The sequence below is a fragment of the Sus scrofa genome, chromosome 7 (genome assembly GCF_054392235.1).
Source record: "Sus scrofa isolate SSC_HxYL_T2T_F1_AM1 chromosome 7, Sscrofa_HxYL_maternal_Yorkshire_Landrace_v2.0, whole genome shotgun sequence".
In the NCBI taxonomy this organism is placed as follows: Eukaryota; Metazoa; Chordata; class Mammalia; order Artiodactyla; family Suidae; genus Sus; species Sus scrofa.
Window position 1 is genome coordinate 37,014,282 of NC_139389.1, and position 20,832 is coordinate 37,035,113.

At 41.0% G+C, this 20,832-nt stretch overlaps 1 protein-coding gene and 1 long non-coding RNA gene across 4 annotated transcripts in view; both read right to left on the bottom strand.

Moving 5' to 3' along the window:
* The window catches only part of PRIM2 (DNA primase subunit 2), a 357,737-nt gene that overhangs the window by 173,611 nt on the left and 163,294 nt on the right, over nt 1–20,832 (bottom strand).
* On the bottom strand, nt 625–6,993 carry LOC146401499 (uncharacterized). Its single transcript, XR_014810074.1, has 2 exons — nt 4,941–6,993; nt 625–3,812 (listed from the first exon to the last, which is right to left on the bottom strand). It is a non-coding gene; the product is annotated as an uncharacterized LOC146401499 (long non-coding RNA).

A 20,832-nucleotide genomic window follows, 5' to 3' on the forward strand; every position in this document is an offset into this window, starting at 1 on the left:
AAGAGTACAGACTGTGTTAACTTTTTTTGTAGTTTAAATATCTTGCACAGAATTAGCAAAATAAGCACAAAATAAATATCAAAGATTTATAATTTTCTAATTATGCAACATGTAAAAGGCCACAGTGTTGGATCAACAGCAAGAAGCATGGATTTTCGTCCTTGTTCCTCCCAGAATCAGCCAATAAGCTGCACTTCAGGCTCCTCATCCAGGTAACAAGATGACCTCCCAAACGGCTAAGATTCCGCATCACAGAGTTCACACAAAGTTCACTTAGCAGTATTCCAGTGGAATTACATGGCCATGTTGACATTTTTAATACTTTTTTAAAATAACTGTTATTCCTTACATGAGAGCTGAGGCTCACAAATGTGTGCTGCATCATGGCTGCACTAAGAGTTCATCCCACTTGGCTGTGGACACACAGGCCCTACAACATGAGTAAGTCACCCACAGCTAAGCTCCTCCACTGGTTGTTGGAGAAGCATCCACATTACAGACCAGGAGACAAAGAAAGAACATGTTTCTTCTATAACATGAGATGTGTTTGGCTTTTTACATCAAACATTATCAAAGCAAAGCACTTCTTGCCAAATCCACCTTCTTTTTTCCTAAACTTTTCCCTTTGTTTTCTTGTTATGAAAGTAAACATCATGCCCCTTCTTTTTTAATTTTTTTTCCTTTTCTTCGTATCAGAAAAAGGTACGCAAACTTGGAAGACATCCATGCACATCTTTTAATGTCGAACAGGAAGGTCAAAGGCACACCAAGCCAACATACCCAATGCAACCCACTGTTTACTCTGGACCAATGTCCCAGAATGAGGGTAGTTTGTGAACTGTGAGTTCTGTGAGAAATTTAGCCAAATGAGATGCAAAAGCTGTCAAGATTGGTGGCTCTGGTAGGAATTAACCAATTTTCAATCTAACCCAGAAACATCCCTTTGATAAACTGTCTATATATGCCTAATTTCTCAGCTGCTCTTTGGACTATTTCCTCATTAATTTCAAGAGTTAAGTAAAATCTTTGACACAGGTTCATTTTATATTTACCTGGGAGTGATGATTTTACCTTTACAAAAACTATCCTTCAGCACCTGTAAAATGAGAAACCGTGTCTATAGGGAATTATGATAGATCTGGTTGTGTCACCACTGTCCCTTATTAACTGCTTAAACAAAATATTGATGAAAATCAAAACCATTTACACACTAGCATATGTAATTACTTCGCTTCAAGGAATTACTATTTTCGGTGAGGAAAAAGGGAAAAAAAAAAAAAACCCAAAAATAAAAACAAAGAAAAACAACTTTTTTAATGTACAAGTTTAATTTCTTCCATTGAGTTTACTGCAATTTTTCCTGTAAGCTCAAAAAAGTGAGAAAGAAACGTGTTGACCATTAAGTCTGGTAGAATGAACAACTCACGGCCAAGATAGTTAGGGCTCTGGCAGCGGGCCAGGGGGTTCTCTGCAAATTCCGCCTTCGAAGGAAAGGACACATGGAATGGAAAGCGCCCTCGAGCATGGGGGTCAGTGAGCAGTGTGACCTCCGAGGTGCTGATCAGCACAGCAGCACGACTCATTAACTGACAAGATGCACTTGACTTCAGCAAACAATAACTAGTCCTCGTAATTCCACCACTTTCACATTGACACCAAGTCAGAGAAGCAGACATTTCTCGACATCAGAGGAGCCACACAAGGCTCTGGTGCCACTGAGGCCAACCTAGCATTATTTCTGCTCTGAGAATATTTACTCTGCACAAAAATAGTTTTCGAATTTTGCTGTTAAGTGCAAGACGAAAGGTCTTACTTTAAGATTTTTCTGTAGGAATTACTATAGGGAAACGATTTAGACGGAGTGAGCCTCACAGAGAATGAACAAATAAGGCTACTGGGAAGCAATTTAATTTGGAAAACATGGTTACTGTACACTCTTGTTCGTCAATGGAATCACTCAAAGTGCTGCCAGTCAAGAGTCAAAGGTATCCCCTAGATGACAAGAGACCTCAGGAAGATGGGATTAGTCAGAAGGCTGGATATCTGCAATCAAGAGAGAACTCCCGAGTCCAGGGCACGGAGGAATGGATGTCCAAGCTTCAAAATAAGTCAGCCTCTGCAAACAGCTACTTTTCAAAGGAGAGGATTAAAGGGGAATGTGATCCCAAACCAAGCCTCAATCTCTAACTCCTTTTCTTACATTTCTCTCTTGCTATCAACTAATAATCAATACTCTTTACAGGAGCCTTGGCTGCAAGTTTGGCTTAGAAGATTCTCCTAAAGATACAATACAATTTGAACTAGAAAAAGTGATGGGAAGCTATTTCCTGGAAAATAAATAGCAGTTATTTCTATGTGATGGGATCCTAAGTAACTTTAATTTTCTGACTGACACTTTTCTGTATTTTCTGAAACTTCCAAAGGGAAATACCAGAAAACACAGACCAAAAAAATATATAAAAATTAAAAAAACCTATATACACATACACACATTTACATACCTATGCATATATGTATAATTTAAAATGTTTCAAAATGAGCACTGATCATTCAAAAGTCTTCCACATTAAATAAGCCTGAATTTTAAATTGCTAATCCAGTTATTAGAGGTTTTTAAAAGCTTCAAAAAATCCAGCTATAATATTTGACGAATGAAAACTAAAAATTTTGGCATCTGCTTTGAACATATTTTGCATTACCTTAAATAAAGCATAGAAAGTGACAGAATTTACATAAGTTTTCACAAGAAAAATAGTATCTGCTCTCAAAGTTCATGGCAATCTAATCCTCTCAACAAAGGACAAAGACAGTAAAACAGAATTCAGGGTGCTGACCAGGAGAGGGAGAACTCTGAGAAACAGAAGAGAGTGTCCAGTTTAAGCAAGATTCAATAAAAACATTTAAAGAAATATGCAGTTTTTCTGTACAATACTGCAAACTCCACTGAAAAGACAAAAAAAGCCTTCAGTACAAATCCAAAGTCAGTGGCCACAACTAAAATAAATCCAAGTCATGGCTACTGAACTCCCTTAAAAAACCAACAGTGACTTCTATCCTAAAATGCAACATTTCCTTAAAAACTCCAAAGCAAGATGAAAGGTTCACTAACTTGGGGGAATCCACCTAGAGAGGTGCCCTCTCCACCCCGCCACGGGGAGAGTACAGAATTCTGCTTATGTGAGCAAAGTGTTAGACTCTGTAGAATCCTCCAAGGGTCAGAATCTCACCATTTTAAACTAAACCTTTCAAGGAGCATTCAAATTTATTCTATTTTCCTTCATGCTTGAGGTAATATGACTTCTATGCATCAATATCCAGCCTGAAGCAGGATGGTTTCTGAAATAACTTTAAGCTATCCTCATATTCAAACTCAAGAGAGCTACCCTGCAGGCCAGGCAGGGCCGTCACGTCTTCACTGGAGTTGTAAACAGTAAAGCACTACCCACGTGGTTTTCAGCAACAATCTTCCTTCTTCATTTTCCTCCACACAGTTCTTAAGATTCAAAAGTATCGGAATCCAGCCCGGAACAAAAACCTTCCTTGAAGGTCTTTAAGTTTCAAGGCAGCAAAATTTATAAAACTGAACATTTCAACAGGAAAAACTTTGGTCACTAAAATACTTCCAACAAGAGAATTCTTTGAGGCTGTGGGAAAAAATCTTAAAACACATATCATGTATTAGAGAAAAATAACTAATGGATTTTCAATTCATTCATTTAGGCAAAAAACTATATTAAAAATACTTCAAAACTGAAGAGACCTTCTTCAGCCAATTTCTTTTTTTTTTTTTTTTTCCTGTCTTTTTGCCATTTCTTGGGCCGCTCCTGCGGCATATGGAGGTTCCCAGGCTAGGGGTCAAATCAGAGCTGTAGCCGCCAGCCTACACTACAGCCACAGCAACTCGGGATCCGAACCACATCTGTGACCTACACCATAGCTCTCGGCAACGCCGGATCGTTAACCCACTGAGCAAGGGCAGGGATCGAACCTGCAACCTCATGGTTCCTAGTTGGATTCGTTAACCACTGTGCCAAAACGGGAACTCCTCTTTAGCCAATTTTAAAAATGCTATTAGGAAAACAACTTATTTTGGTGACGATACCTACACTTGGGGAGGATTTACAGTTGAACACTGAACAACAATGGGGGTGAGCCCCCCCAGTCAAAAATCCACATCAGGGGTTCCACATCTGAGGATTCAACCAACGGCTGAACTTGCAGTACTGTAGTACCTATTTACTGAAAAAAAACCCGCACATAAACAGACTCACAAAGTTCAAACTTGTATGGTTCAAACGTCAACTGATTTTAAAAGCCCTTGCGGAGTTCCCGTCGTGGCGCAGTGGTTAACGAATCCGACTAGGAACCATGAGGTTTCGGGTTCGATCCCTGGCCTTGCTCAGTGGGTTAACGATCCGGCGTTGCCGTGAGCTGTGGTGTAGGTTGCAGACGCGGCTCGGATCCCGCGTTGCTGTGGCTCTGGCGTAGGCCGGTGGCTACAGCTCCAATTAGACCCCTAGCCTGGGAACCTCCATATGCCGCGGGAGCGGCCCAAGAAATGGCAAAAAGACAAAAAGACCAAAAAAAAAAGCCCTTGCCAAGGATCTTTGCTAGTTGCCAACATACAGCTCATCTCTTTCAATCACTTCATCTCAAAATTCCACACTGAAAATGAATTCCAAGTCAACGCTCCCCTCTAAAAGGTGTTTTGAATTCTGTCACTCTCCCTCTGCTGGACAAAGCTTGAGTCAAAACAGCAAAGAGCCAACCAGGTGAAAAACAGAGCAACTGAAGAAGACAAAGCATGAATAAAGGTGGAGGAAGTGATGCTGGCACCCAAAACCATACTCCAAGGCAAAAAAATGAAATTCCTTGTCTGCATAATTATGGTCTACAAAAACTACAAAATCAAGAAAAAGAGAATCCTAAAGCAGTAGCACTTTCTTCCAGTTTCAAAACTAGCACACGAAACACTTTTTTTTGGTATGTACACATCCATAAGACTCCCAGAGCTTTTGCAATTTAATTAAATAGAAGGAAACAATCTATGCATGAAGAAAATGTCCTGTTTTTAATCTTTCATTCAAATTCTTGGTCAATAATAAATCTGTTTATCACAACAACAAAAACAGGGGTTAAACCTTCCCAGGAAATGCACCAGACAGAGACAGAGTCCACTATGGGCCCTCTGCCACTCAGCACCCCAGCAGGGGCACAGTCCAAGGCCCCCAGGGCTGGGTGAGCAGTGTCCAGCCTAAGGCCAGTCAGCCTGTGTTTCACTGTGACCACTACCCAGCCTCGGGTACTGCCGATGGGACTCCAACTCATTACTGCTTACATGTTCTGTGACTCTAAAAGAGTTGAAAATCATGTTTTCTGAAGACAAATGATCAAACATTTAAATGGGAACTTTTCCCTCTCATGATTAATGACATCTGCAGCTCAGGAAGGGTGACAACTGACAAATCACACTATGCTCTGGAAGAGACTTAGGGACCTTATGAGGATTTATAAGATATGATGCAGGTTTTTCACACCTGTACTCATTCAAATCCTCTTCATCCGAAATAAAGCTGTCCCTACGGTTCTTAAAAATTACAGCCTAGTCAATACCACTGTTGGCAAACTCAGCAAAAGCTGTGAAATCAAATATTAGCCTCCTCACTCTAACACATGAAAGGAGAGGGGGTAGATGTGAGGAGGAGACAAACAGGAAAAGAGAAGGTGGGAAACAAGGGAAAGGAGGAGATGGGAGACATACTGCAACTTACAAGCTGAATTAGACCCGATTTTACTAGTGAAAAGAGGCTGGCATCATTTTACTAGAATGTGAATGAAATTTGCCAATTGCTGACAAGAATCAGTCAGAAGCTCCAGAGAATTCTAAATTAAAAACGATTAGTCACCATACCCTGGAAACAGAATAAAGCCTACTGATGGGCTAAAAGAATAAATGCCCAAACGTGGTATGTGATATGGGTAATGTCTAGTCACACAAGCATGGAGCCAAGAAAGAGCTCAGTCAGAATGGAGCACGAGTTTAATCAATCAGCACTTTAAAAACTATTTAAAAGAAACCTCATGTGAAATACAACTTGATAGTGGTACAGAGGAAGTGTATTAAAATCTATTAAATATTGGAACAGATTATCATGACAGGCTATGAAACTGTCTTTCTTAGAGACTTTTAAAAACAGGATAGAACAGTTTAAATGCTGATCTTTCCAGAGTCAGGAGACACAGAAGCCCCTCCCAGCATCCGGGTTCCCTGGCAACACCTATCTCAGTGTCCACAGGGGCACATCCTACAGCACTGGTGACTAACTCAATTATCCACACTAACAAATTCTGAGGACAATTACATAACAAATTAACATGAGATAAAGTACTGTTACACTGTGATACTTCCCTATACAGAGGGCTTAATAAAGGGGGGGGGGACTCACTTGATGGGAGTTATGTTCATGGAATGCTTGGAAAAAGTAAAGGAGTAGCAAATCTATTTATTAAGAGTTCCTAAGTATTCATCACTCCTGATCCATAAAGAAAAACTGAATTTGGTTAGAATATTGAAGCTAAACTGGGAAGACCTACGGAGTGCAGAAATATTCAAAGATAACTGACAGCGCACACAGTCTTGAAGGGAGGCAAAACGCACAGGCAGGCGGCCTTGGTGGGGGATAAAGGGGATGCCCAAGGGTGAAGCCCCTCACACCGGCTCTTCAGGCCCTTCCATAGTATTCTGAGAAACAGAAGCCCACATCTCACAGTGTATGTCTCACCTTTAAGCACCTGTTTCCTCCTTAGTCTCCGAAGTTCCCTTGGAATTGCCAGAACATTCCAGCAGGGTGAGCCAGTATGAGCCCAGCTGAAGCTGCAGGTCCAAGGAAAGGAGTAACCGAGAGACAGAAGGGCGTCCTGGCCAGGACCAGGACAGTAGGAACAAAGGCGGGCCTCCTCCACAGGTCCTGTGCAACTTCAGCAAACCCCCCCGCCCTCCTACAGCACAGCTTCACACCACAAACACGGACGGAGAGAAGGCAAGAGCCTGTAACATCAAAGCACTCTGCTCCCTCTCTGGTCCGCAGGCTTCCGTGTACACAGGGCCCATCCTGAGAGACCCTGCTTTGGAAAGACCAGGGCAGAGCCCCGGGAGCTGGGCACTAAAAGGCGCCAGGCCTTCATAAGCTGCATCTATGGAAGATGCATTTGAATGGCAGAATGCAAGCAAGAGAAAAAAAAATTAAAAGAAACCTTTGCCTCGATTAATGTGTTACTCAATGATTAAAGCTGGTTATACAGTGTGGATAACCCTCCTTTTACTTCAGAAACGTAGGTCTTGGTGTTTCCATACAAATTTTAAATTTTTTTGTTTTAGTTCTGTGAAAAACATCATCGGCAATTTTGATAGGGATTGCATTAAATCTGTAGATTGCCTTGGTTAGTAGAGCCATTTTGACAATATTGATTCTTTCAATCCAAGAGCATGGTATATCTTTCCATTTGTTGGTGTCATCAGAGGACTGGATAAAGAAGATGTGGTACATATATACAATGGAATATTACTCAGCCATAAAAAGAAAGAAATAATGCCATTTGCAGCCACACAGACAGACTGAGAGATTATTATAGTAAGTGAGGTTAGATTGTGAAAGACAAACATCATATGATATCACTTATAAGTGAAATCTTTTAAAAGGATACAAATGAACTTATTTGCAGAACAGAACCAGACTTACAGACTTTGAAAACAAACTTATAGAGTTCATGTCGTGTCACAGTGGAAATGAATCCAGCTAGGAGCCATGAACCATGAGTTCGATCCCTGGCCTCGCTCAGTGGGTTAAGGATCTGGTGTTGCCATGAGCGGTGGTGTAGGTCGCAGACGTGGTTCAGATCTGGCGTTGCTGTGGCTGTGGCATACACTGGCAGATATAGCTCCAACTAGACCCACAAGCCTGGGAACGTCCATATGCTGCAGGTGCGGCCCTAAAAAAAAAAAAAAGACAAAAAAAAAAGAAAGAAAAGAAACTTACGGTTACCTAACAGGACAGGTTGGAGAGAGCGATGGACTGGGGCTTTGGGACTGGCATATGCACACTGAGGTATATGGAATGACTGGCCAAAAGGGACCTGCTGTACAGCACAGAGAACTCTACCCAGTATTCTGCGATGCTCTATGTGGGGAAAGAGTCTGGGAGAGAACAGGTGTGTGTGCACGTATAGCTGAATCAGTATGTTGTACAGGAGAAATTAACACAACCTTGTAAATCAACTACACTTCAGTAAAACAAAAAAATTTTAATTTAAAAAAAGAAATGTAGGTCATTATTTTCTGATAAGTCAGCATCGCTTGACAGCTATCAATGTTACAGAAGGAGCTGGGGGTTCAGGCAAATTCTTATGAATTCTTTTTCCCTTCATCCAAACACATTGCTTTCAATAACACAGGCTGCCCCCTTGTGAGGGAGAAGCTTCAATAATGTATTATAAAAGCAAACCGTACAAGTAACAACACACAGTAAGCATTCACAATACGCAGGGCACTATACAACGTGCTTTCCATGCACTAAGCCAACAACTCTGTGAGGTAGGTCTTACTGTTGCACCTGTTTTACAGGTAAGAAAACCAGGGCACAGAGAAGTTAAGGCACCTGCTAAGCAGAGAAAGCAGGATTCAAACCCAGGTCTCTCCAGATGTGCCACAATACAGGCTCACTCAGGCTTTAGAGAAAAAAATTAAAACCTAATTTCCCTATCATGAAAAACAAACAAGATAGGAGTTCCCATTGTGGCTCAGCAGAACCAAACCTGACTGGTATCCATGAGGACGCGGGTGGCTTGGATCTGGCGTTGCTGTGGCTGTGGTGTAAGCTGGCAGCTGAAGCTCTGATTCAACCCCTCGCCTGGTAACTTCCATATGCCGCAGGTGTGGCCCTAAAAAAGACCCCCCCCCCAAAAAAAAGATAATCTGCTATAAATTATAGAGCAAACAATTTATTTTTTATTTAATGTGAAAATAAATGGCTCCAACCACCTGCTTTGAGTGTCCTATATATTTACCTGTTAACTTCTTAAAGGACACTGTTCTGTCATGTTTATTCAATAATAAAAACTTCTGGTTGCTGTTTAAGGTTATATGTAATCGTTAGTTAAGTTAAAGCTCATTTAATCATTTCCACTTCATACTAAGAGATGAAAGATCACAAATGATCCCCAAAGTTGCCAAGATGTCTGTCCTGCTTCCTTCAGTGTAAAGTGATAGCCTGAGTTTTTAACCAGAAAAAACACAATTTAAAACAAAACAAAGATTTATGTACCCTTTTCATGCTATCTTTTAGCACTGAGGTCAGCTGTCTGACAGCAAATATTTCAGGCTCTGAAGTCCACACGTTCTGTCACAACTATTCAACTCTGCCACCAAAGCCACAGACAATACAGGACAAGAGGGTGTGGCTGTGTTCCAATAATACTTTTTTTTTTACAAAAATAAGGCGTTTCCGACGCAGCTCAGTTGTTATCGAATCTGACTAGGAACGATGAGGTTGGAGGTTCGATCCCTTGCCTGAGCTGTGGTGTAGGTTGCAGACATGGCTCAGATTTGGCGTTGCTGTGGCTGTGGTGTAGGCTGGCAGCAACAGCTCCAATTAGACCCCTCCTGGCCTGGGAACCTCCATATGTCGCGGGTATGGCCCTAGAAAAGACAAAAAAATGACCAAAAAAAAAAGCAGTCTGTGGTCCACAGTGTGCCAACTCCTGATTTATCAGGCATTTAATGGTAGAAGAATTTAGGAAAAGTTGTATATCTTGTTTTGTCAACTAAAATTCCTAACTACTTTCAGGAAATGTCCTGTTCAAGCGATAGTGCGAGGAGACTAACCCTCTGGGCAGCCTAACACTGCTAAGCCGAAGCAAAACTCAGGTTTTCAAACCAGGTAAACGACTATTCATCAGCCTACTAAGGGAATGACAAAGGACTCAGTTTCTTAGAGTTTGACAACAATATTAAGAGTTTAACATTCTGAGGCATGTAACAGAATGAGGCTCCTAAAAAGCCTGAGAATACTGTAACATGCATCCGTGAAGGACAGAAATTCTTCCCAAAATTATTTTCAACTGTCATATTTTTAGAAGTAAAGTAGAAAAAATGAAATGTTTAATGTCTTTATAAATCTGTTTGTAAAGTTTCTAATGCAAATAATGTACTTGTTAATTGCCCATAATCCAGACAAACAGGTTTTTTTCCTCTGTTCATTTTGGGTGGGGGAGCATGGCATGGGATCTCAGCTCCCAGACCAGGGACTGAACCTGTGCCACAGTGGCGAAAGCACTAAATCCTAACCACTAGGCCATCAGGGAACTCCCTTCTGTTCATTCTTTAAGAAACTATTATGCGTTCACTCTCTTAGCTTTAAGGTTCTCCACCACAGAACTAGGAGCACAGATCTGGCCTCCCAGATTCTTTACTCAATACCTTTTGGTCTTCTTACTTCACAGAAAATCTGGATACAATTCTTGGTATTTTATTATACCAATCCCAGTTCTCAAAATTTCTCCTACTTGGCCATTTTCACTAAAATTGGAGCAAATTTTCTTTCGTGAATGCAGCAACTGTATAATCTAACGCCCAAAATGTAAGCTTTTCTCATTTCTCATACTTCCAAGTTCATTTACTCCAAGAGTCAGCAAATTTAAGTCTTATTTCCTCTCCTTTTCACACGCTCACAAAAGAAATCCCAAAGGCCAGCATTCCACTCATCTTGCTTCTACAAAGGCTCAGCTGGTGGTAACACAGCACTTGGAATAGAGGACACCTATAGGAAGGGAGAAAGTAAATGTTTTGCTATCTCCCATGACCTATGGTAAAAGCCGATGTCACAGTAAACCCAGGTCTTGCAGCTCTGCAGCCACAAGTATTCATACAATCCTATTATATGAGGTCCAAAGCAGGCATACACACACACACACATTTAGACCTGGATGTGTAAGAAGGAGCCAATGTCACAACCAGCAGTGGGAAAGGAGAGCTAGGAGGAGCTCAACGCATTATCATAGCCGGGTCTGAGCCACAGACTGGTGCTCGCCTGGCAGCTTTTTTTACATGAAAATGTCACTAGGAGCATGATGATCAAATGCTAGCTTTATCTCTCAAAATGAACAGCTCAAATTTTCTTTACAAGTATGTCAGGACAGTCTAGTCACTAACAACTGAAAAGAGCAGAGCCTGGCTGATCCTCGGGAAGCATGTTTAACAGACCGAGGAAGCTCAAAGTCGCTGTCTCCAGGGGAGGGGAGGGTTTGGGAAGCTTCTCTGTATGCCCTCCCCCACCCCTGTGACAGGGACAAAGATCAAAGAATGGTAACTGACTCGTGAGAAAAGGGGAGCTGGAAGCGAGGAGGAGAAACATGCAGTCCAGAGCAGAGGGAGTAAAGAGGCCAAGGAGGGCTGTCGGAGTGTGCCTGTGTGTGTGTACACACGTGTGTGTGTGCATGTGTGTGCATACGGTTGACAGGTGAATGCAGAAGCATGCCTCTGAAAACTGTCCCTGAAACCGCCATCTACAATATTCACAAGAGTATGAATATTATGTGAGAAAGTGGTCTGATTTGAAATGATTTATCTTCAAAACGTGCACAAGCGTTTCTGTTTTGGCTCTGCAATCAATCCCATTAAAGCTAGGATACCCTTATTTGAAGAAAATGCCTGAAGTCAACAGAGGATACATTTTTAAATTATTCATTATCCAAATAATCTTCAAAACCTACATTATGGGTTTTAATTACATGTATTACTCCTTTAGTCTAACTTGCTTCTCTCAAAAGGAGCTTAAGATGTAAGAAACATGTTAGAAACTGACATTTCATCTGAAACTGCCGTTTTCCATTACTTACTTATTAGACTCAGACTTTAACTCAGTGTCCTCAGGATCCTAGTGTTGCCCAGCTACCAAACGACGAACCCAGGTAACACTGAGCAAATACATAAAGGGCAGGCTCGGCTCACTCATGACTCCATGAGAATAAGCTCCACCACTAGCAAGATGGAGTTCTCCTTCACGCACCCACCCTTCCTACCCCCCCCCCCGCAAAGAACAGCCCCGAGGGCAGACCCCAGCTGCAGAACTCAAGTCAAAGGGCTGCTGCATTGTGGCTGAGCTAACAACTCACTGGTGCCTCAAGTGTCCTGCTTCCTCCGATACCAAGTGATCTTTATTCCCACCATCAACATCAATTTCCTGGCCCTGAGTCTAGGCTTACAATGTTCATCTGAACTAAGGCACAACTCCTTCACCAAGAGGACAGTGGGTGGCCAGTCGGTAAATGAGAAGTTATTAAACATCACTAGCCATCGGGGAAAGGCCAATTAAAGCCATGAAGAGATACCAGCACACATCTAGTAGTCCGGCAATATGAAAACATCCTGACAGCACCCAGCGCTGGTCAGGATGCAGAGCAGCTGAAGCCTTCCCACACCCACATGGCTGGGAGGCAAATGGTCCAGTGACCCTGGACACCCCGGCAGTTCCGCATACAGGTAAGCTACATTTAGTCCTGGACACCCCGGCCGTTCTTCACACAGGTAAGCTTACGCTTATCCCGTGACCCAACAGTCTTACTCCTGCTGTTTCCCTAGAGGAATAAATGCTTCCATTTGCACAAGAACCTGCACATGAATATTCACAGCAGCTCCATGCAGAATGGCCAGAACTAGAAGCAACCCAACTGCTCTTGAGTGAATGGATAAACAAGCTATGAGACACCCACACAGTGGAATTTTAATCAGCAATAAAGGAAGACCTGCTGATACACCACGGGATGGACAACTATATTGAGCTTAAAAAAAATCTGAAAAGGTCATAGGCTGTGTGTGTATTAGTTTGCCAGAGATGCCACAACAAATCACCACAGACCAAGTGGCTTAAACAATGAATGTTAATCTTGTCACAAATCTGGAGGATTAAAGTTCACGATCAAAGTGTGAGCAGGTTGGTTTCTTCGGAGGCCTCTCCTGGCCCCCTTCCCTCGCTGTCTTCACAGGGTCTGAGGACACGCACCTCTGGTGTGTCTCCATGTGCAGCCAAATGTCCTCCTCTGATGAGGACACTGGTCTGATTGGGCCCAAACATCTCATTTTAACTCAGTCACCTCTATAAAGGCCCTGTCCCCAAATATGGTCACTTCCAAGGTTCGGAGTGCAAGGGTTTCAACATATGAACTTGGGGGAGAAACAGTAAAGCCTAGAAAAATATGATTCCACTTATACAACATTGTCAGTATGACAAAACTACAGTAAGAGAGAACAGATCCGTGGTTGGTGGGAAGATATTACTATACAGGGGTAATACAGGCACTATTCACATTAGCCAAGACATGGAAACAACCGAAAAGTCCATTAACAGATGAACAGATTAGGAAGATGTGGTACATATGTACAATGGAATACTACTCAGGCATAAAAAAAGAACAAAATAATGCCATTTGCAGCAACATGGATGCAACTAGATATTCTCATACTAAGTGAAGGAAGTCAAAAAGAGAAAGACAAATACCATATGTTATCACTTATATGTGGAACCTAAAATATGGCCTAAATGAAACAGACCCACAGACATGGAGAATTGACTTGTGGTTGTCAAGGGAGAGGGGGAGGAAGGGGCATGGACTGGGAATTTGGAGTTAGTAGATGCAAACTATTACATTGAGAATGGATAAGCAATGAGGTCCTGCTGTATAGCACAGGGAACTGTATCCAATCACTTATGATAGAACCTGATGGAAAATAACATGAGAAAAAGAATGTGTGTATGGGAGTTCCCACTGTGGCCCAGTGGAAACAAATCCCACTAGTATCCATGAGGATGTGAGTTTGATTCCTGGCCTCAATCAGTGGGTCAGGGATCTGGCATTGCCGTGAGCTGTGGTATGGGTCACAGACTCAGGTGGGATCCCGCGTTGCTGTGGCTGTGGCATGGGCTGGCAGGTGTAGCTCCAATTTGACTCCTAGCCTGGGAACTTCCATATGCCGCAGGTGCAGCCCTAAAAAAGCAAAAAAAGAATGTGTGTGTGTATATATATATTTGGGTCACTTTGCTGTACAGCAGAAATTGACACAACACTGTAAATCAACTATACTTTAATAAAAATAATTTTAAAAGAAAGAAAAGCTCTGTATCCTGACTGTGCCAGTTACAAGTATCTATGCATGTGGTAAAATTTCACAGATCATACAAAGAGTACATGTAAAAACCGGTGAAATCTGAAAAAAGTCTGTAGTTTAGTTGATAATAGTGCTATGGCTGTGCAAGCTGTCACCTGGGGGGAAAGCTGAGGGAGGAGTACAGTAGGAACTCTCTGCACTATTTCTGCAACTTCTACATGAGTCTAAAATCATTTCTAAATAAAACTACTTCACAGCTCACGGACTCTCTGGGGAGGACTTGGGAACCATGCTTAGTGGCTGTGCTGCCAAGTTCATGCCCTCTCTCCATGAACCCCCAAAAGAAACAGTTATGAAATCAGGCCAAGCTCACCCCAAACTCCCAAGTCCCAGCACAGTATTACGGGCAGGCTACCAAAGGGCTGAGACATCCTGGACAGGGCGCCTTTGTAGAAAAGACTTAGGAATCAATGTTTTAGGCCAAGATTATCAATGGGTTTGTTATTTATTTCTTCAAAATATCTTCACATGAAGATTTGAATAATATACCGTGTTATTATTATTGAGATCTAGGATCTCAAGAGCAATTTCACACCAATTCCTTTAGTTAATTTTATTCTCCTTAGATTTAATTTTAGAAACAAAGAAGCAGGGTGGAGCGGAAAATATTGATTCATATTGAATTACTAGAGCTGGAAAGTAACTGATTACATTCAAGAAATAAGACAATGATGGGTTTAACACACTTGTTATGCATATAATTTTTTAAAGAAAACCACTTTCCAGAGTATAAATTCTTGACTTTAAAAAAAATATATATATATAAATATATCAATTCAAATTATCTAAAATTAAGCCACATACTTAATACAAGCCTTTTTTTCTTTTAAGACGGTCTTTAATCTAGCTTCTCTCCTGTCTAGACACAGTCACAGGATTCCTAGGGTCCCCTCAGGAGACAATCACTACTGAGTTTTTCACACAAATTTAAATTAATTTGAAACAGCTTGAAATTTGCAGTTAATCTGCAAAGTTTCATTTATAAGAACAAGGTCCAAATTTTTAGTATTCTTATTTCAAGAAAAAGCAGCATTACAAAACATAAACCATAAGCAAAAGAGCCAGGAATTCCGACATCTGCCCTTACAACTTCCTATCATCTAAGTATTCTCTTAATCCATCCTCCTTAATGAATTCAGACAATACAGCCTCACTTCCTTTATAAATAAACCACAAATCCAAAAAAGTTTAGGACTACAATATAAACAACTTTGATATATATTCAGTAAGGTTGAGAATTGAATGATACAGTTGATATACAATTCCAGCAAAGTTTTTGGTTTAAAAGACCATCTGACTAACAGTTTTTGACATACCCATTCCCCAAATCACATTACATACTTATGAAATATGGAAAATAAGAAAACTTATAGCACAAAATTAAGACTGAAAGAATCTGAGAGGAATCAAGACAAACTACTTCACTCTTCAAGCCAATCTGTGCCAGGGTGACCCAAAAATTCATCTCATTTCTTTCTTTTTTTTTTTGTCTTTTTAGGGCCATACCCACGGCAAATGGAGGTTCCAGGCTAGGGGTCGAATTGGAGCTGTAGCCTCCAGCCCACACCACAGCCACAGCAACAGAGGATCCGAGCCATGTCTGTGACCCACACCAAAGCTCACGGCAACTTAACCCAGAGTGAGGCCAGGGATCGAACCCTCATCCTCATGGATGCTAGTGGGGTTCGTTAACCACTAAGCCATGACAGGAACTCTTCAGCTCATTTCTAGACAATTCAGTTCTAACGCAAGAGAGGGAACCGTTGTCAGATAGGCAGAACATGGCTGGGCTGCAATCTCAGTCAGGCTCTCTAGCTTATTCTAGGTCACACGCACCATGCAGACCACCACTGCTTCTTAATATGTTAAGAATGAAAGGAAATAGGATTCCATTATAGTTTTTGGCTTAACAAAAACTTGTCTGTTTTTTTTTTTCTCAAGAATCTTTCAGTACTACATTTCTTTTTTTTCTTTGTCTTTTGTCTTTTTAGGGCTGCACCCATGGCACAGGGGTCCAATTGGAGCTGCAGCCGCTGGGCTAAACCACAGCCACAGAAACACCAGATCCAAGCCAAGCCTGTGACCTACACCACAGCTCACGGCAATAAGGGATTCTCAACCCACTGAGCAAGGCCAGGGATCGAACCTGTATCCTCATGGATCCTGGTCGGGTTTGTTAACCACTGAGCCATGATGGGAACTCCCAATATTCCATTTCTGAAAAGTTAGCCAAGGACAAATCTTAGGTACAAGAACAAAATAAAATCTATCAGAATGTACTTACCTATTCACTTGTTGGTGGACATCGGGTCGCTTCTAGTTTGGAACAATTATGTATAAAACTGCTATGAATATTCATAAACAACACTATGTACAAATATGGTTTGCTTTCTTTTGGGTAAATATCTAGGAGTGAGGTTGCTGCATCACTTAAGTATATGTTGAACTTTACAAGAAACTGTCACGTTGCTCTGCAAGGTAACTGAACCCTTCTACATCCCAACAGTAATGCGTGAGAATACAATTTGGTCACCAACACCTGGTGTTAATATTTTTTCAATTTTAGCCATTCTAGATGGTGTGTAACTGTATCTCATTTTGGCTTTAATTTCCATCTCCTAGGATGACAAATAATGCTGAGGATTTTTTCACATATTTACTGGCTATTAAAATATATGCCCTTGTAAAATATCTGTTCACATCTTTTCCCCATTAACGTAATGGAATATTACTCAGCAATAAAAAGGAATAAAACAAACAGACGATGAACCATAGAGGCATCTTGCTGAGCAAAAGAAACGAGACAGAGGAGTACATACTATATGGTCCCACTTATATAAAATTCTAAAATAGGCAAAATTAATTGATAATATTCAAGATCACTGAGTGGCTGCTTGGGGCAGAGAGGTGGGTAAGAGTGACACACAGAGCACACGGGTCTTTTCTTGGAAGATGGCAATGTTCTACACTGTGTCTGGTGAGTGCTTACACTTCTGCCAAATGTTAGAGACCATATATTTTAAACACAAAAAGAGAATTATATAAATTAAACAATTAAATACTATATGAGCTATTTACTTATCTTCAAATACCATATTTGGATGATAATGTTTCTTGTGCGAAAAGAAGAGCTTGGTCAGCTGTCCACATTACTCAAGTTTGAAAACTCCTTCACGTTAGGAAACTTGTATCTGAGCCTAAAACCTAGGTTCAGGGTCGCTTCTGGGCACAAAAAGGTTTATATTTGACTACAAGACTCAGTCATTCTGAATTTCCATCTGCTTTAAAACACTTCAGGAGTTCCCGTTGTGGCTCAGTGGTTAACAAATCCAACTAGGAACCATGAGGTTGTGGGTTTGATCCCTGCCCTTGCTCAGTGGGTTAAGGATCTGGCGTTGCCATGAGCTGTGGTGTAGGTCGCAGACGCGGCTCAGATCCCGAGTTGCTGTGGCTCTGGTGTAGGCCGGTGGCTACAGCTCTGATTAGACCCCTAGCCTGGGAACCTCCATATGCCGCGGGAGTGGCCCAAGAAATGGCAAAAAGACAAACAAAAAACAAAAAAACAAAAAAAAAACCACTTCAGCTGACCAGTGAAGAGAAAGTGAATTAACAAAAAGGTACACTACGTCTGAGGAGCATGATTTACTGCTGTCTCTGCCACTCTGTCTGACAGCTCCCCGACCTCCTGAAAGTACCCTGGAATTAGATTCCTAAATGACCCTCACCGTTACCCAGCCTGCTCAGGACTTCCGGCTTCTGAGAACTGTCTATCTGGTCTTTAAAAAGACCATTAAACTTATGTTAACCAAATGTCTCACAGGCTCAAAGGAGATTCTAGTCTTCAAGTATTCAAAAGTCTAATGTTATTATAAATTAGACCACACTATGGACAATTCAAATAATTCATGAAAAAAATGTTTAGAACTCAAATCAAATGAACAAATATTATTTGCTCAAAAAAGGAAATAAAAATATAAATTAAAAAACAATCAAACTAAAAAACTAGAAGTACATATTTTATGTGAGAAAAGTTTGAAACTCAAAGCTATTCTTTTTTTTTTTTTTTTTTTTCTTTTTTTTTTTTTTGTTGTTGTTGTTGCTATCTCTTGGGCCGCTTCCGCAGCATATGGAGGTTCCCAGGCTAGGGGTCTAATCGGAGCTGTAGCCACCGGCCTACGCCAGAGCCACAGCAACGCGGGATCCGAGCCGCGTCTGCAACCTACACCACAGCTCACGGCAACACCGGATCGTTAACCCACTGAGCAAGGGCAGGGACCGAACCCGCGACCTCATGGTTCCTAGTCGGACTCGTTAACCACTGCGCCACGACGGGAACTCCCCAAAGCTATTCTTAAGTATAATTCTATAGTTACCTAATCAAGAAAAAAGTTGTATGTGTATGCATATTTATTTGTTCAATCATTCATTCATTATTTCTCTACTTTATACTTGAGGGAACATCATTCAAGGTGCTTTATGGTTATCTGAACAGCATTTACTTGCATATGTATAAAAGATCTAAAGAGACTCTTGTTAGTTCACTTAATTAGTAATATATTTTAGTTGTCTCGAATTATACTGTCTGCATCAAGATTAATAATAACTTTTTCATAAAGACTGCTGATCAAAAATGGTATTTCTAGCATCAGGTGCAATAACTTAAGTGAGAAATTCACATCCCAACCTCTTCCATTTGAATTATCCAACTTGACAGTCTTTTTACTATATTAGACTGCATAAATAAGATTCCTTTAAATTACAGACCAGAATTAATGTGTATTTCTTTGATTTCATGGTAACTGAATTTCCATAATATAAGAATTTCCCAAAATTAACAGTCTTTTAATGAAGCCGCTGCCAAGATTTCTACCCTTGATTTGCTGTTTACCAATCACTTTACAAGTGTAAGTACCTTTATCTTAGCACTTTCTCCAATTATCGCCTGGACTCAGGCACTTGCTCTTATCTTCTGCATCTATTCTCACATAATTTCATATAATCTCATGTAATTAAATATTTAAAATCTGGTGGTTTTTCTTTTTTGGCCGGACTTGTAGTTTTGTTTAATCTCTCCTTTGATGCAACTTAAATTTTTGCTATCTTTAATAAAGTACATTACTTCAAGCAGTGTAAGATGTGGTTATGACAAACAAGAATTTAAAGTGTCTTGGTCTTTAATTAAACCCCCGAAGGCTAACCTGAGTAAATAAACAGAGAAAGAATTTCTACTTTCTGTAAGTGTGATGTTTAAATTAAATCCATGTTTTATTTGTTTTTCCTCATAATTTACTAAAATAAATGCACTTTTTCACAATCCATGCTGGCTAAAACACACCCACCCACTCAAGGCTGGCATCATAGACAAAGATTTCTGGTCAGCCCCAAATCAAAAAAGCAAGAAGGCCACTCATAAGAAATAAGGTATTAAAAAGAAAATGCTCAGAACAGAGCTTGAACAAATGCTGATGGAACCTGGATCCAGGTGAAACCTCATGGGACACACATGCACAGACCACATGCATCTACAGGCATGCACACAGCACACGCAAGAAGGGGCCCACACCGAGCCAAACGGTCTAGGTCACCTGCAGACACGGACCTTCAAGCTCCTGCACGACTGGAGAGTTGGTAGCTCGGTCACTGGCTAACCTGCGCCCGTGACCACAGTGAGACCACCTGCAGCCCGGCCCTCAGGCCCTCAGCACTAACTAGCCTACTCAGGTAACCAGAAGCTTCAGCGGGCTCTGCACACACACACCTGTCTGCTACTCCACCATAATCACCTGAAAAGGGCTTGACAGTGACACATCCTGGCCCAGAACTACCATCCAGTAACTGCTGACATGTCACCAGACCCTACCTGTGTGGCCCTTGGGCCTCCCACTTGGCCATGGCCTCACCATTGCACTCGCATGGTTCCAAAGGTCAAGGTCCCCCTCTCAACCCCATTCAGGGCAACAGGGTCCAATGAAAAGTTGTGGTGCCTCATATTTTTTCCACCAGGGCCTTTTAGATCTCTTCCAAATTAATCATCAACTGATGGATCCTGATTAATTTTATACACTGTCAACTGCAGCACTTCTCAGCTCAATGGCCGAAAACAGAATTTTATATACACATGCTTATCTGAATAATGTAAAACTATGTGAAAGTACATAAGTCTATTAAAATATGTTCTTAAACCCAGAACTTCTCAGACACAAAAAGAATATTTATATAAAAAATATAAATTGTCAGAAAAATACTTCGACACTTCAGTACAATACCAAGGAAGAAAAGAAAATAAGCTTTCTGAAAAGCTAACAGGTCAACTTCAACGTGCAAAAAGGCAAAGGATACCAGGCTTCTGTTGTGTTGCTAAATTACTACCTTACTACCTTAACCTTGTGTGTGCACATTATATAAATCATCCATTTGTGTAACAAAGAATGACTCTGGGCCAACAATGGAAACAGAGTACCTGAAATGAATTCCAAGTGACAAGCTCCTCGTTAATCATCATTTTGAAACAGTCATGCTTCAACACAGTCCTTTAGCTCATTGTTTAAAATTTCAAGTAAATGGAGCATCCCAAAGACTCATCTGCAAAAAAACTGTTTTTCCAACCCTTCTTA